Source organism: Marmota flaviventris, chromosome 16, assembly GCF_047511675.1.
Source record: "Marmota flaviventris isolate mMarFla1 chromosome 16, mMarFla1.hap1, whole genome shotgun sequence".
Classification (NCBI taxonomy): domain Eukaryota; kingdom Metazoa; phylum Chordata; class Mammalia; order Rodentia; family Sciuridae; genus Marmota; species Marmota flaviventris.
This window is the reverse complement of record NC_092513.1, coordinates 61633817-61647333: the sequence shown is the minus strand read 5'-3', so window position 1 is coordinate 61647333 and position 13517 is coordinate 61633817.

Genomic DNA, 13517 nt, shown 5'->3' with positions numbered 1-13517 from the left:
TCAGGTCTGCTAGTTAAGCCCATGTATCTCCCCAGGTCCCTCAGCCCCTTGATTATCTCAATCCCAAAATGCCCTTTACTCAGAAAATTGTGAAACAGAATAAGGTTTGAGTTCAATTCATAGCCCTGCACAAATGTGTATTTCCTGATTTTGATCATTGCACTCTAGTAGTATACTAGAGAGACAGGAAAGGGAACATGGCATCTCTCTGTTTTTGCAATTTTTATATGGATCTAAAATTACCTTAAAGTGATTTTTAAAGTTACACCAGTGATAGCAATAGCTAGTTTCTTGGGTGTTTGCTGTGTGTTGGGCATTGCTACAGAAAGTTTAGAGGCTAATTCAATCCTCACAACCACCAGGCAGGTAGCAAGTAGCATTAATATCCCCATTTCTCAGATGAGGAAGTCAGTTCTCAAAAGATTATAACACAGTCAAGTGGTCAAGATTCAAACCTACACCATCTGGCTGTAGAGACATTTCTGACCACTGTGCTTCACTATGCTTATGAAATAGTCTTACTGTGAGCTAGCTAGGAACTGAGGGCTATTTCAGGGGTCCTAAGCCCCTAAGGCTCTCTGGCATACAGTGCTATAGAGACAGTAAACATGTTAATGCTTATCCCCTGGGTTTAGCACTAACAGGTTGTTGGTGATTTTGGCAAAAGTTTTTTCTAGAGTTGTAGTTGACTGCAGTAAACAGTGAGAAATGAATTTGAGGTGTGGGAGTAGAGTGTGAATGGGTCACCAAGGAGAGAGGTCAGGGTTTCAGCTGGGGACAGCTTTGCCAACTTGTAGCAATCTGAGCTAATGTAGGTCAAGGGGAAAGGGCCAGCAGAAAAGAACTTGAACATGCAGGAGAGGATGAGTTTGGGTGGACCCTGGCCCCCAAGGTTGTAAGAGGGGATTTTCATTCACTGGACACTTAGGACAAGAGGCAGGTCATATGTGAGGCAGGGCTTGAGAAAGTGCTGGTGTAATAGCATTGACGTTGGAATGAGTATTAACTACAGACCTTATTCCAGTCTTGCTAGTCAAATTCTTTATTGTTTTTTTTTTGTTTGTTTGCAGTGCTAGGGAATGGAACCTAGGGTCTTGCCCATTCTAGGCAAGCTCTCTAACACTAAGCTTCCTCTCCAGCCAAGCTTTTTTAAAAAAATAAAATAATAATCCACAATCATGCTCTCTTTCCAGATCTCTTCTTTGGCTTCTGTGGCTTGTAAGGTTAGTGGCTTCAGAATACTCTAGGCATCCCTTTCTCTGCTTGTCTTTTATGGCCCAGGGAGGAGGAACTTTGTTGGCTTCTATTCAACAGTTGCTTCCTGGCTTCTTTCATTTTGCTCTAGTATACCTGCTTCCATGTGCTTCTGGTAGGCTGTACCTTTCTACAGCCATAGAGTGCTGGTGACAGTTAATGTACCACCATGATAACTCCACCCTTTTGCCTCTGATAGTTTATTGGTTGAGGAGGGTCATGTGACCTGACCACATGTCACCAACAAGCAGGACTTCATGCCTGTTGGGGGGTTTTTGGAAAAGGCTTTTCTTCTTAAAAGATGCATACATATGTCCTTTTCTTTCCTTCCTTTAGAAAAGCAGCCATCTTAGAACTATCAAGGAATTCTGCCTTAAAAGTCAAAATATAGAGGAAAGTAGATGAGAGAAATGGAACAAATCCAGGCCCTTTCATTTTAGCGGCACCGAATTAGCTAGTCATAAGTTTCTGTTTTCTTTCTTTCCTTCCCCCAGGCCCCTACTCTGGTGCTGGGGATTGAACCCAAGTGTGCTTTACTGTGGAGCTACAACCTACCTCCCCCAGTCCTTTTTCATTTTGAGACAGGGCCTAAGTTGCTGAGGCTACCTTGAACTGAAAATCCTCCTAACTTGAGTCTCCCAAAGATGGGATTAAAGGTGAGCACCACCATGCCTGACAAAGCCTTTGATTTTTGAACTAGGTGAGATGATATCCATTTATACTGTTTTTATTGGTGATGCTTTTAACAAGTAAAAGCATCCCTGCTACCATCCCAGGGTTCCATCCTCAGCCCAGTGCTCAGTGTAGTCACTCACCCTTATCTATGGCCCAACCTCCACCTATATGCCGTGACTTCCAATCTTTAGCATACACCACTCCCAAGCTCCAATATGCAGATCAAGCTACCTCCTGGCCTCTTCACCTTGATTTGCCACAGACATTGTAACATCACCTGCCGTTAATTTAAAAGATATTATTTCCCATTGGTGAACCATCCTTTCCAGCTTGTCCTTCTGTATTGCAAATCTCATGAAAGGAACCATCATCCACCCAGTGTCCCAAAACTGAAACTTGAAAATGATCCTAGACCTTTCCCTCTTTATTCTCTATATGCAGCTGATCTTCAAGCCCCACTTAATAAAACTCTCTTCTCTCCAACTTTGTGCATTATTCAAAGCCCTGTTGTTCCTCATTTGCATTCTTGCAAGAATCACTGATTTGAGCATGTATTCTGATCTCCCTGACTACATAAATGTTCCCAAGCTTACTGTGACTGTTAAATGTCTTCTTTTTCTCCTTGAAACACATTCAGAAATTCCAGTTACTCTGGGGCACTTTCCTCAAATGGAGAGATGTTTCTCCCAACTCTACACAGGATTTGGAAATAGCCCTTCTAAATACTTAGACAAGGCATTACTTTGTCTATTTAACTTGAGTCTAGGATACTAGAAAACTTCTCCAAATCTGCACTAGCAAGGAACAGAACTCAGAGCTCCAGTCTTTAAACTCCTTATTGTCTTCTCTCAGTCTCTGAAAAGATTTACTAGCCCTTGACTTAACTATATGGTAACATGTTTCTTGTGATAATCATTCAGTGGGCCCAAATCTTGTGCTCTTAATAGCAGTTTCATTTGTTAAAAATTACTAACGTGCTTATAACAGGAGCACTGCCTTTAATTTTCTTTGGAAAGCAAACCCAAGAAGAAAACAACCAGAAAGATGGAGCGTTTAAGCCAACCATGTCAAGAATTACATTAACTGTAAACAGCTTAAACTTAAAAGACAAGAGACTCATGTTGCATAAAAAAGCAAGACCTAACTGTATTTCATCTACAACAAACTCACCCTAAATATAAGGACAAAACTAAGTTGTAAAATGATGGAAAAGATGTATCATGAAAACACTAATTTTAAAAAAAAGTTGCAGTGGTTACATTATTATCAGATGAAGTCAATTTCAGAACAAGAAATTGCAGGAAAAAAAGAGTGGTATACAATAATATGAGTCAATTTACTAGAAAGAAACATTCTTAAATGTACATGCATCTAAAAACAGAACTTCAAAACACATAAAGCAAAACTTGATAAAACTGAAAGGAGAAATAGAGCCACAATGACAGTTGGGAGATTTCAATTCTGCCTCAGTCATCAATGGAACAAGTAGGTAGACAATCAGTGAGGCTATAAGAGACCTAATGGACTTAACTGACCTAACTGAATCCTATCCTATCTGATCCTATCCTGTCCTTATAAAATACATATAAAACATTCACCACGATAGATCATATACTGGGCCATAAAAACAGATAAATATTTTTAAAGGAATGAAAATACAAATAAACATCAAAATTTGTGTGGGTATAGTGCACAGAAGAAAATTTATAGCATTGAGTGCTTATATTAAAATAAGAAAAAAGTCTTAGATAAGTGATTGAAGCTTTCCCTTTAAGTAGGAAAAGCATTGTAAGTTCAACTCAGTGCAGCAGAAAGAAAGAAATAATAAAGATGAAGTATGAATCAATGAAATTAAGAAAATAAAAATAATAGATGAAAGCCAATAAACCAAAATCTGTATCCATTCAGCTCAACAACAACAACGAAAGGAAAACCCAATTATCAAATGGATAAAGAACTTGAATAGATATTTCTCCAAAGGAAACATACACATGTCCAGCAAGCACATGAAAAGATGCTCAAAATCAATAATTAGGGAAATTCAAGTCAAAACCACAGTAGGATACCACTTCACACTCATGAGAGTAGGTATTATCAAAAGCTACCAAAACAAACAAAAGAAAAAAAAAAAAACAGAAAATCGCAGGTGTTGGTGAGGATGTGGAGAAATTGGAGTCCTTATGCATCTCTGGTAGGAATGTAAAATAATGCAGCCATTGTGGAAAACGGTGTGGTGATTCCTCAAAAAAAAATTAAACTTAGAATGACCATATTATTCAAACTTAAAAAGGAAGGAAATTCTGTCCCATATTACAACATGAATGAACTTCACATTATGTTAAATGAAATAAGCCAGTCACAAAAAGACAAATGATGTATAGTTCCACTTATATGAGGAACTTAGAGTAGTCAAATTCTTAGATTTAGGAAATTTTGCCAGGAGCTGGGGAGAAAATGAATGGGAAGTCACAGAATACAAGGTCAACATACAAAAATTGATTGTATTATTATATACTAGCAAGAAATATTTGAAGATTAAGTAAAATTTAAATAGCCCCTCCTTTGAAAGTCCTCAAAGTTCTTAATACAAATCTAATAAAATATGGGCAAGAACTATATACTGAAAACCATAAATCTTGATATGAGAAAAAAAAAAAAAGGCCTAAAAAAAATGGAAAGAGATACTGTTTTTCATGAATTTGTAAGGCTCAGGTTTATTAAGGTGTCCATCCACTCCAGTCTTTTATATCTATTCATTTCCGATTCTATCAAAACCTCTACAGAATTTTTTGTAGAAATCGATAAGCTAATTCTAAACTTTATATGTAAAAGCAAATGAACTAGCATAGCTGGAGTCATTTTGAACAACAAAGTTTGAAGAGCCCCACTATTGCACCTGATTTCAACACTTAACTATAAATCTACAGTAATGAAGACATGGTGGAGAAGAAATACATGTATAGACAAGTTGAACCGAAGAGAGTCAAGAAATAGACCCACACATACATGGTGAATTGATTTTTAACAAATGTGAAAAGAGGCAGTTCAGGGGAGAAAGGATACTTCTTTCAATGACTGGTGCTGGAATAATAATCCATATACAAAAAAAATGCACTTCAATTCATGTTTCTTACCCTATACAAAAACTATTTCAATGTCACACAGTGTCACATAGATCTATGCAATTTTTACATTTTTATGTATCAGTTTAAAAAAACAAATTTAAAAACTAACACAAAATAGATCATAAACCCAATGCGATACCTAAAACTAAAATCTTCTAGAAGAAAACATAAGGGGTTATCTATTAGCAAGCTCCTAACCCCTCATATCTGTGAGATAAGATTATGGGATTATTGTAAGAAGAAATGAGAAAGCTCAATGAAGGTGGCTAACATTAACAGTCCCTGTTTGTCTCATAAATATTGGTTGCTTTGTCATGGCCTTCTCTACCTCATGATGGATCCTAAAATAGTTTATTACAGCTAATTTTACAAAAGCCAATTGAAGTATTAAGTGTCCATAAATGAATTGAACACCAAAACCTGGGTGGCCATCCATTCAGTAGAGCATTTTCATTAGGTTTCTTATTTCCCACCAGAAATGAAGGCAGCCCTGCCATCTGCTCAGTGCTCTTGAAACACAGGGACTGCTCACTGCCTGAGATTGAGTACATTCCAAGTCTCAGAAACTGAATACAGTCTTCAGAACGTAACTGCTGATTTTATCAGAAACTCTATGACACATAGTTCAAAGTCATACTCTGGGCCTTTCTTTAGCATTATTTCCCAGGTGAGACAGCCCATATGAGAGGTGGATAAAGAACCCCTGATCTTGGCTCCCAGGGATCGTCTTCATTGGGCTGTTGACACATGCCTTCATCTGACATAGAACAACCTGTGGAAAACTCTTGTAGAATCCATTATTAAATTTAGTGGAAGTATGTTGTTGAATATACTGTAAACCTGAATTTAAATTTATTTAAACTATACATACCCCAAAAAATCAAATACCTTCACTGCCATCAGCTCTGAAGAGCTGCTACAATAATGCAAAATTTCCACTAGGAGGAGCCAGAGCACCAATGACAATATTGCAAGTTTGCCTCCTTTCTAGATTGTAAAACATTTGTAAAATGTTTTCCAGCATGTATAAAAGATATATGTAACTAAAAGCTATCAGTTAAATATTTGGTGTAATTTAGGATGTGAATATAAAATTTTAAAATTGCACTCTACTTTTTGACAATAATTTCAAAACTGAAGAATCCAGTTTGAACCCAAGAGAGTTTTCCTAAATAGAAAGCCAACAGGGCCCTGAGTGGTGGCACATGCCTGTAATCCCAGTGGCTCAGAAGGCTGAGGCAGGAGGATCGCAAGTTCAAAACCAGCCTCAGCAAAAGCGAGGAGCTAAGCAATTCAAGTGAGACCCTGTCTCTAAGTAAAATACAAAATAGGGCAGGGGATGTGGCTCAGTGGCTGAGTACCCCTGAGTTCAATCCCTCATACCCACCCCACCTGACCCCCTCAAAAAAAACCTGACATGAAAGTGTTAGAAGTGGAAAATGTACATTTGGGAAAGTGGGAAGTGTACATCTGGGAAGTAGAAAGTGTTCGATTGGGTTTTTTGGTGTTAGTTTTAGGCCTTCCCTATGCTCTCCAGGCTAGTTTCAAACTCCTGGACTTGAGTGATCTTCCTGCCTTAACTCCTGAGTGCTGAAACCTCAAGGGTACACCCTCCACACCTGGTTTTGTTTTATTTTTCTCTTTTTGGTACCAGGGATTGAACCCAGGGGACATAACCACTGAACCACATTCCCAGCCCGCTTTATTTTTTACTTTGAGACAGTAAAAAATAAAGTTGCTTAGGGCCTCACTAATTGCTAAGGCTGGCTTTAAACTTGTGATCCTCCTGCCTCAGCCTCCTGAGACACTGGGATTACAGTGTGCAGCACCCCAGCCAGCACACCTGGCAAGTTTTAAAGATAATTCTTTGAGGACAGTAGATACAGCTCAGAGACATTCTCTGTGATTTTCTCCCTGAGACTCTTTTTGCACAAACCATTATGCATACATGAGACCCTGGGTTTAATCCCCAGTATGGCAAAAAAAATAATAATTCTTTGGGTAAAATGTATTGTTTGCTTGTTTTCTAGGTGCAAAGGAAGAAAAAGCTGTATTTTATTCACTAAACCTACCTGGTATTTATTTGCTTTTAAATTTTAGTCATAAACCACACTCAAAGATTAGGACTCTTGAGCATGCATATTTAGTAGAAGCAAGACAGAAAGATGGTGGAGTCCTGGTAGTGATGCCACAGAGAGGGAGGTGATAAATCCCAGAAGTCACAACTGAGAGGAAGAAAGGAACTGAGTGGCTTGTCCCTGTAACCCTGGGGAAGGAGTTTAATGAGGAAACAACACCCTCAGGTGCAGTGTGAGAAACAAAGAAGTTGGAATTAAAAAGCTTTTCTGAGAAGAAAAATGGAGGAGAAGCATCAGATGAATGTTATAGATTTTGTAAACGTGAAACCTGGGTAGCGACACCATGGAATTATGATCCTACTTTCACCAACTAGAAGCAAAGCATGACTTTAATATGAGTCTAGATAGGTAATGATTAGGTTTCTCTTCTAGGCAAGGGGGTTAAGCAGACACAGAGCTTGGAGAGACCATCCTGGAGTTAACAGGAGCAATAGGTGCCAAATAGGAGTCAGTGAGACCAAGGTCATTTTCTCCTGGCCTCTTAGATAAGGAACCATCAGCAGGGCCTTCAGTGGGGCAGTCAGTCCTGAAGGGGTTCTGATTTGGTTCTGTTCTCTTTTGGTAATTCTGATTGCAGAATAACTTACCTAAAGAAAAGAACTCTAATTATGAGCTGTACATGTTCAGTTTTTCTCAGAGTGACCAGACCTGTTCCCCCAATAAGAGCAAGCTGCATTAAAACCTCAGAAGTTCCCTCCTACACCATCTGTCAATTTCTCACTCCACAGATCAGCTTATTGGGGTTTGAACTATATACACGATACACATGTAAAGGGCTCTTCTGTGCCTGCTTCTTTAACTTGATGTGGTGTTTGTGACCTTTACCCAGGTTGTTGAGGGAGGTTGAGGTTCAACCTTGTTGTGCATAGTATTCCACCAGAGCTTTTCCATTTTGGGTACTCTCCGTTCTATGTTGGGGTTGTTTATGGATGTAATGAACATTCTGCTTCTTTCTTTGGGTGAACATTGGTATACATCTCTGTTGGGTATTTCTTGGGAGTAGAGCTCTAGGTCATAGAAGATGTAGGTTCAGGTATTCCATAATAAAATAATAATTATCCAAATGACTAAATATTTAAATTGTTGAAATAATACAATGAATATTTAAATTCTCTCAATTATTTAAAAAAATCAAATTACCATTTAAATACTAAAAGAATATTCAAAATGTTTGGATAAATAAGTAAATATAATTATTTGTTATAATTTTATCAATATAATTTCTTAACAACTTGAAACTTCCCATTTTTTCCCTTTTATCCATTCTGATGGGTATACAGTGGTATTCCGTTGTGGTTTAATATTTTCTTCCTATCCTTTGCCCATATTCCTATTGAGTTGTTTGCCTTCTCTTTATTAATTTGTAGGAGCTCTTCACATATACTGATACTCTCCTAAAACATTTTTATAGAGCTATAAATGCTAATGCATGATGCCAGGAGAACCCAATGGTTTTGTGCAGACAGACTCTCAGGGAGAAAATAATAGAGAATGAGCCCTCAGTCAATGGCAAGTGGGCTTCCCTGGACTGACTGAAAAAGATCAGCAGATACTAACACCATTTCTGGGAGGAATTCCAAGAAGCAAGGGCATAAGTTAAACTATATCAAAAGAATATCTGACTTAGTGCTTTACTGGAAAACTTTTGAAGCATCTTCCAAAGAAAGCTTTGGAGAGCAAGTTCTAGAATAGAGCATTTCTTCAAACTAAATTGGTATTTAAATACTTAAAGAATTTGAATGTTAAGATAACTCAGATATATTTCAACATTGTATTATTTCAATAATTTACATATTCGTCATTTGAACCATTATAATTATTTTATTATAAAATAACAAATTATTATTTTAATATTAAATAGTTTCAGCTTAATTTTAGAGCTAATAGCATACACTGTTACCAATATTGTGATCCTGACTTACTTGTCAGTGTCTATTAACCTGAATCTACATATTTATGACCCAGAGCTCTACTCCTAGAAAATAGCCATCATGATTGATTAGCTTAGCAAGAAGGGTTCAGATATGGATAATGACTTCCTATAAAATGAGTCCCACCTGGCACTCAACACCATCTTGGCATGGCTTCTATGTTGGAAACAATCACTGTGATTCAGCTCGCTCTTCACACTGGTGAATTTATTAAAAAAGTAAGTATTGGCCATTATTGCCAAGAGTTAGGGCTTTTCCATTTAGCCTGTGTGAGATACTCAAGAAAGCTGGAGGTTTTCTTAAGTGGTGACCCCTCTGACTCAGGTTTCAATGCCTGTGTTTGTAGCTACTGGGAGGCTGTCCCATGAGTCCTCTTACAGCCATGGAAGAGTCAAGGACAGGGCAGTTACTCACCTGAGTGGTCCCTGGAAGATCTTCTCTCCCCAAGTGGGTAAGACAGCAGTGTAGAGAATAGATTTCATGAGAACCACTGGCACCCGCAGATCAGTCTAACCTGCTGTAAACTAGCCCAGCACAAACTAGTTTTGCATTTTGTGTCCGGCATAATTTGTGATGACTATCTGAAACTGCCACATAAATTACATACATGTCACATTCCAAGAAAGGTCTCAGTTCTTAAGAAGAAATACTTAAAATTTAAGACAGTGCAAGATCTCTAGCCAAACCCCAGCCAGAGATATAAAACTGTTGGTGTGCTCCAGGCTGCTGGGCACTGCACTATCTATGCTATTTCCAACACAAGCCTGGCTTTGTCATCCACAAGGTCACTCCCTGTGCCTCACTGGCCACTCTCTGCCCTGAGGCTACAGGCAGAGGCAGCCAAGGCCTTCTCTTTCATTTCCTTTCTCTCCTTGACTCTAAGGATCCAGGTCGCTCCTTTCTTTTTTTACCTTTCCTCCTTGGGCAGGATTTGAAAGTCCTCCAGGATATTTTTTTCTTCCTTACCCATGCCTTTATTTTTAATGTCCAGCAGCTGATTCCTTTCAGATTTTGACAATTACCTTTCCTTGTCTCCACCTTCATGCAGTTTTCTTTATCATCATCATCATTATCATCATCACCATTTATGATTTTTTCCTTCATTTTTAGAAAAAACGAATTCTGTAAATCCTGCCTATGCTGGAAATTGTCTCCTGAACCCCGAGCCCACCACACTCCCCTCCCCCATGCAAGTTTAGCAGCTGCTTGGCCTTCCTCCTCTTCAGGTCCCCATCCTCCCTTGTCCCTGGAGGCTGTCCTGTTACTATGGCAACTAGCAACCTGCCAAATCAGGGAGCTGGGGCTGCTTGCTGGGGCTTTGGGAGTTGGTCCAGCTAGTCAATCTCCCTTACCCCTACATCATCCCATCCTGTGCCCTCTCAGTCCTAGAAGGATCCTGCCAGCTGTATTCCTTCATTTGTCTGGCCAGTTACTTATGGGGGTGAAGTTAATGCCCAGGTGAGGGTCAACAAAAAGCTCTATTTATTTTCCCTGTGGAAAACACAGTATCATTCTGTCCTTGCTGTAACTCAGTTTGAAAGTCAGGAATAAATGTCTCTTCAGCTGAAATGATGGCCCCATTTGGTCTTGGTGTCTTAATGAGGAATCTGGCTGGCAGCAGAGGCCAGAGAAAGACTCTAAGAAATTGGAGGGGGAAAAACCTAGACAGATTTTATACCTCAGTTGCTAAGGCAGCTTTTATGGTCCATCTTCAACTATACGAGTAGCTCCCTGTCCTAGGAAGGGTTTCTATGGTGCCCCTGTGGAATTTCTCTCTCCGACTTGTCTCTATAAATCCAGCTTGAACACAACACCCTGGGCTCACAATCATTTATAAGCTACTTTATAACAAAGAGTCTCAGGCTCCAGGACAGACAGCTCCCACAAGGAGGGTGGGGCAGGAGCCTGAGCTCAGCTGCGGGTGGGGACACACCACCAGCAGCCAAACTGCACTTGTCCTTAATGACTCAGCCTCTGAGCAGCTGCCAGCATCCAGGCTTCAAGGTCAAATCTCCATTGACTAGTTAGTGGACTGGGCACCTACAGTTCACCAAGTTCAAAAGGATAGTAAAGCCCAGTGTGATGGCTCATGCTTGCAGTTCCAGCTACTGAGAGGCTGAGGCAGGAGGATCACAAGTTTAAAGCCAGCCAGGGTAACTTAGCAAGACCAAATAACAACAACAAAAAAAAAAAATGAAAAGGACTAGTGATGTAGCTCAGTGGTAGTATGTCCCTGGGTTCAATCCCAGTGCTGGGGGTGGAGGGAGATAAAACCAGCACCACCCAGAACAGCGGAATGTCCAGGGGAAATGCCCTGGACTAAAATGGATTTCTATTTCATGTTTAAGTTTGAAAAATTCTCTGAATTCCTGAGACCTCCCTTTTGTCTCACCTATAAAATGAAATCCTGAGGAAGAGGAGAGAGTATGCCTGTCAGGTTTCCAGGACAAATACCAGTCGAGAATGTTCTGATTTCCATCATTTGGTTCCCCAAAGAAGGGCCCATTCCTGGGATCCAGGCTGACCAATCTGCAGAATGGTCAGGGTAAATCTGGCCCCCAGCTGCCTGCACATAGCTTCCCATGCACTCGCACCCCTGTTCAGCATCTTCCCCACCCTCCCTCAGGTAACCAGCAGCCTCTTTTCTCCAAGAAACTGGAGGAGTCCTCTGGCTTTCAAGGATTTATTATTGGGCATTTGGAAGTTCTTCCAAGATGACTCAAGTGTCGGGAAAGGACGACATGTCACTTTGTAGGGTTGGAACTGGAGCCCGAGGCTCTGGGTGTTGCTGAGAGTGCTTTACAGCCCTCACCTCCTAAGAGCTCACTGTGAGTCTGGCAGGTGTCACTAGTCCTGTGGGGAGGAGTCATCACCCCACTTCACAGAGAAGGACACTCAGAATGAATTTGACCAGGGCCTCCTGCTGACAGTAAGCCCAGATCCTCCCCTCTCTCCTCCCTCCAGCCTCTGAGAGTTGGCATGTTCCTTTAAGTGCCAGCTCAAATGACACTCTCTAAGATGCTTTCCCTGTGGTTTTTTTGTTTGTTTATTTCAGTTTTTGTTTTGTTTTTAGTGCAGGGATCAAACCCAGGGCCTCCCTCCCTTGTGCTAAGCAATTACCTACCACTGAGCTACAATCCCAGTCCACTTTCCTCATTTTTAAATTTATATTATTTCCTATCCAGCATTTGGTTTTAGCACTTAGCAATTCTGTGAAAGCATATTCTATTTTGAACAGTTCTTCCTTCCCTTCCAAAGGTGCCACCTGATTTCTCTTACCACAAACTACTTATGCAGTTTTTAAGTATTTTACAAATGGACATCCAAGGTATCCTATTGTAGGGAATTTACAAAACACTAGCCAGCTGGGTTTCTATCTGTTCTTGCGATGAAGGCTGTCCATTCAGAGCCTAATCTTCCTGTAACCACTGGTCCAGAGCAACTTCTGTAAAAAGAAGGATTTTTTAGAAAATGTCTGGGGGGTGCTGGGGTTGTGGCTCAGTGGTAGAGCACTTACTTGCCTTGCACACATGAGGCGCTGGGTTTGATCCTCAGCTCCACATAAAAATAAATAAATAAAATATAAATAAGATATTGTGTTCATCTACAACTAAAAAAAAAAAAAAAGTTCGGGGATGTAGCTCAGTGGTAGAACACTTCCCTAGCTTGCCCATAGACCCTATGTTAAATCCCCAGCACCAAACAAAGGAAAAAAGAAAACAAAAATTTTCTTACCAAATGTCTGCCTGGGAACTTTGGGAACTTTGGCATATTCAGATAGGTCTCTCTGACCTTGGCTTCTAGCTGTCTGAGATTCTACATGACTTCCTGGTTGACTCTTTTGAATACTATGAGACTTGTATATACCAAGGAAAAAATCCATAGGTGGGGCTGAGGTTGTGGCTCAGTGGTAGAGTGCTTGCTTAGCATGTGTGAGGCACTGGGTTCAATTCTCAGCACCTCATATAAATAAGCAAATAAAATAAAGATCCTTCAACAACTAATAAAAATATTTTTTTAAAAAAATCCATATGTGAAAATTCAGACAAAATAATGTTGGTTAATCATGGTCATTACACAATGATAGCAGTTCCTTGCTTTGCAAAATCATTATCAAGTTGCTTTAAATAGTAAGCTTCTTTTTGTGTTTTAAAATATGTGATCCAAATGGATTAAATGACTTTTCAGGAACATAATCATTGCTATATTGATGCATATTGATAGGACCATATTTCTTTTTTCACTCATTCATTTATTTGTCCATCCTCATAGGAGGGGAAAGAACTCTGGGAAAGGAGACTTTCTGTTTATGTGGTTTTCTTGACTCACTTGGCTGGTGAAGAAGGCTACTTGGGACATGAGTTATAATTACTTCTTGGTCTGTCTCCCCAAGT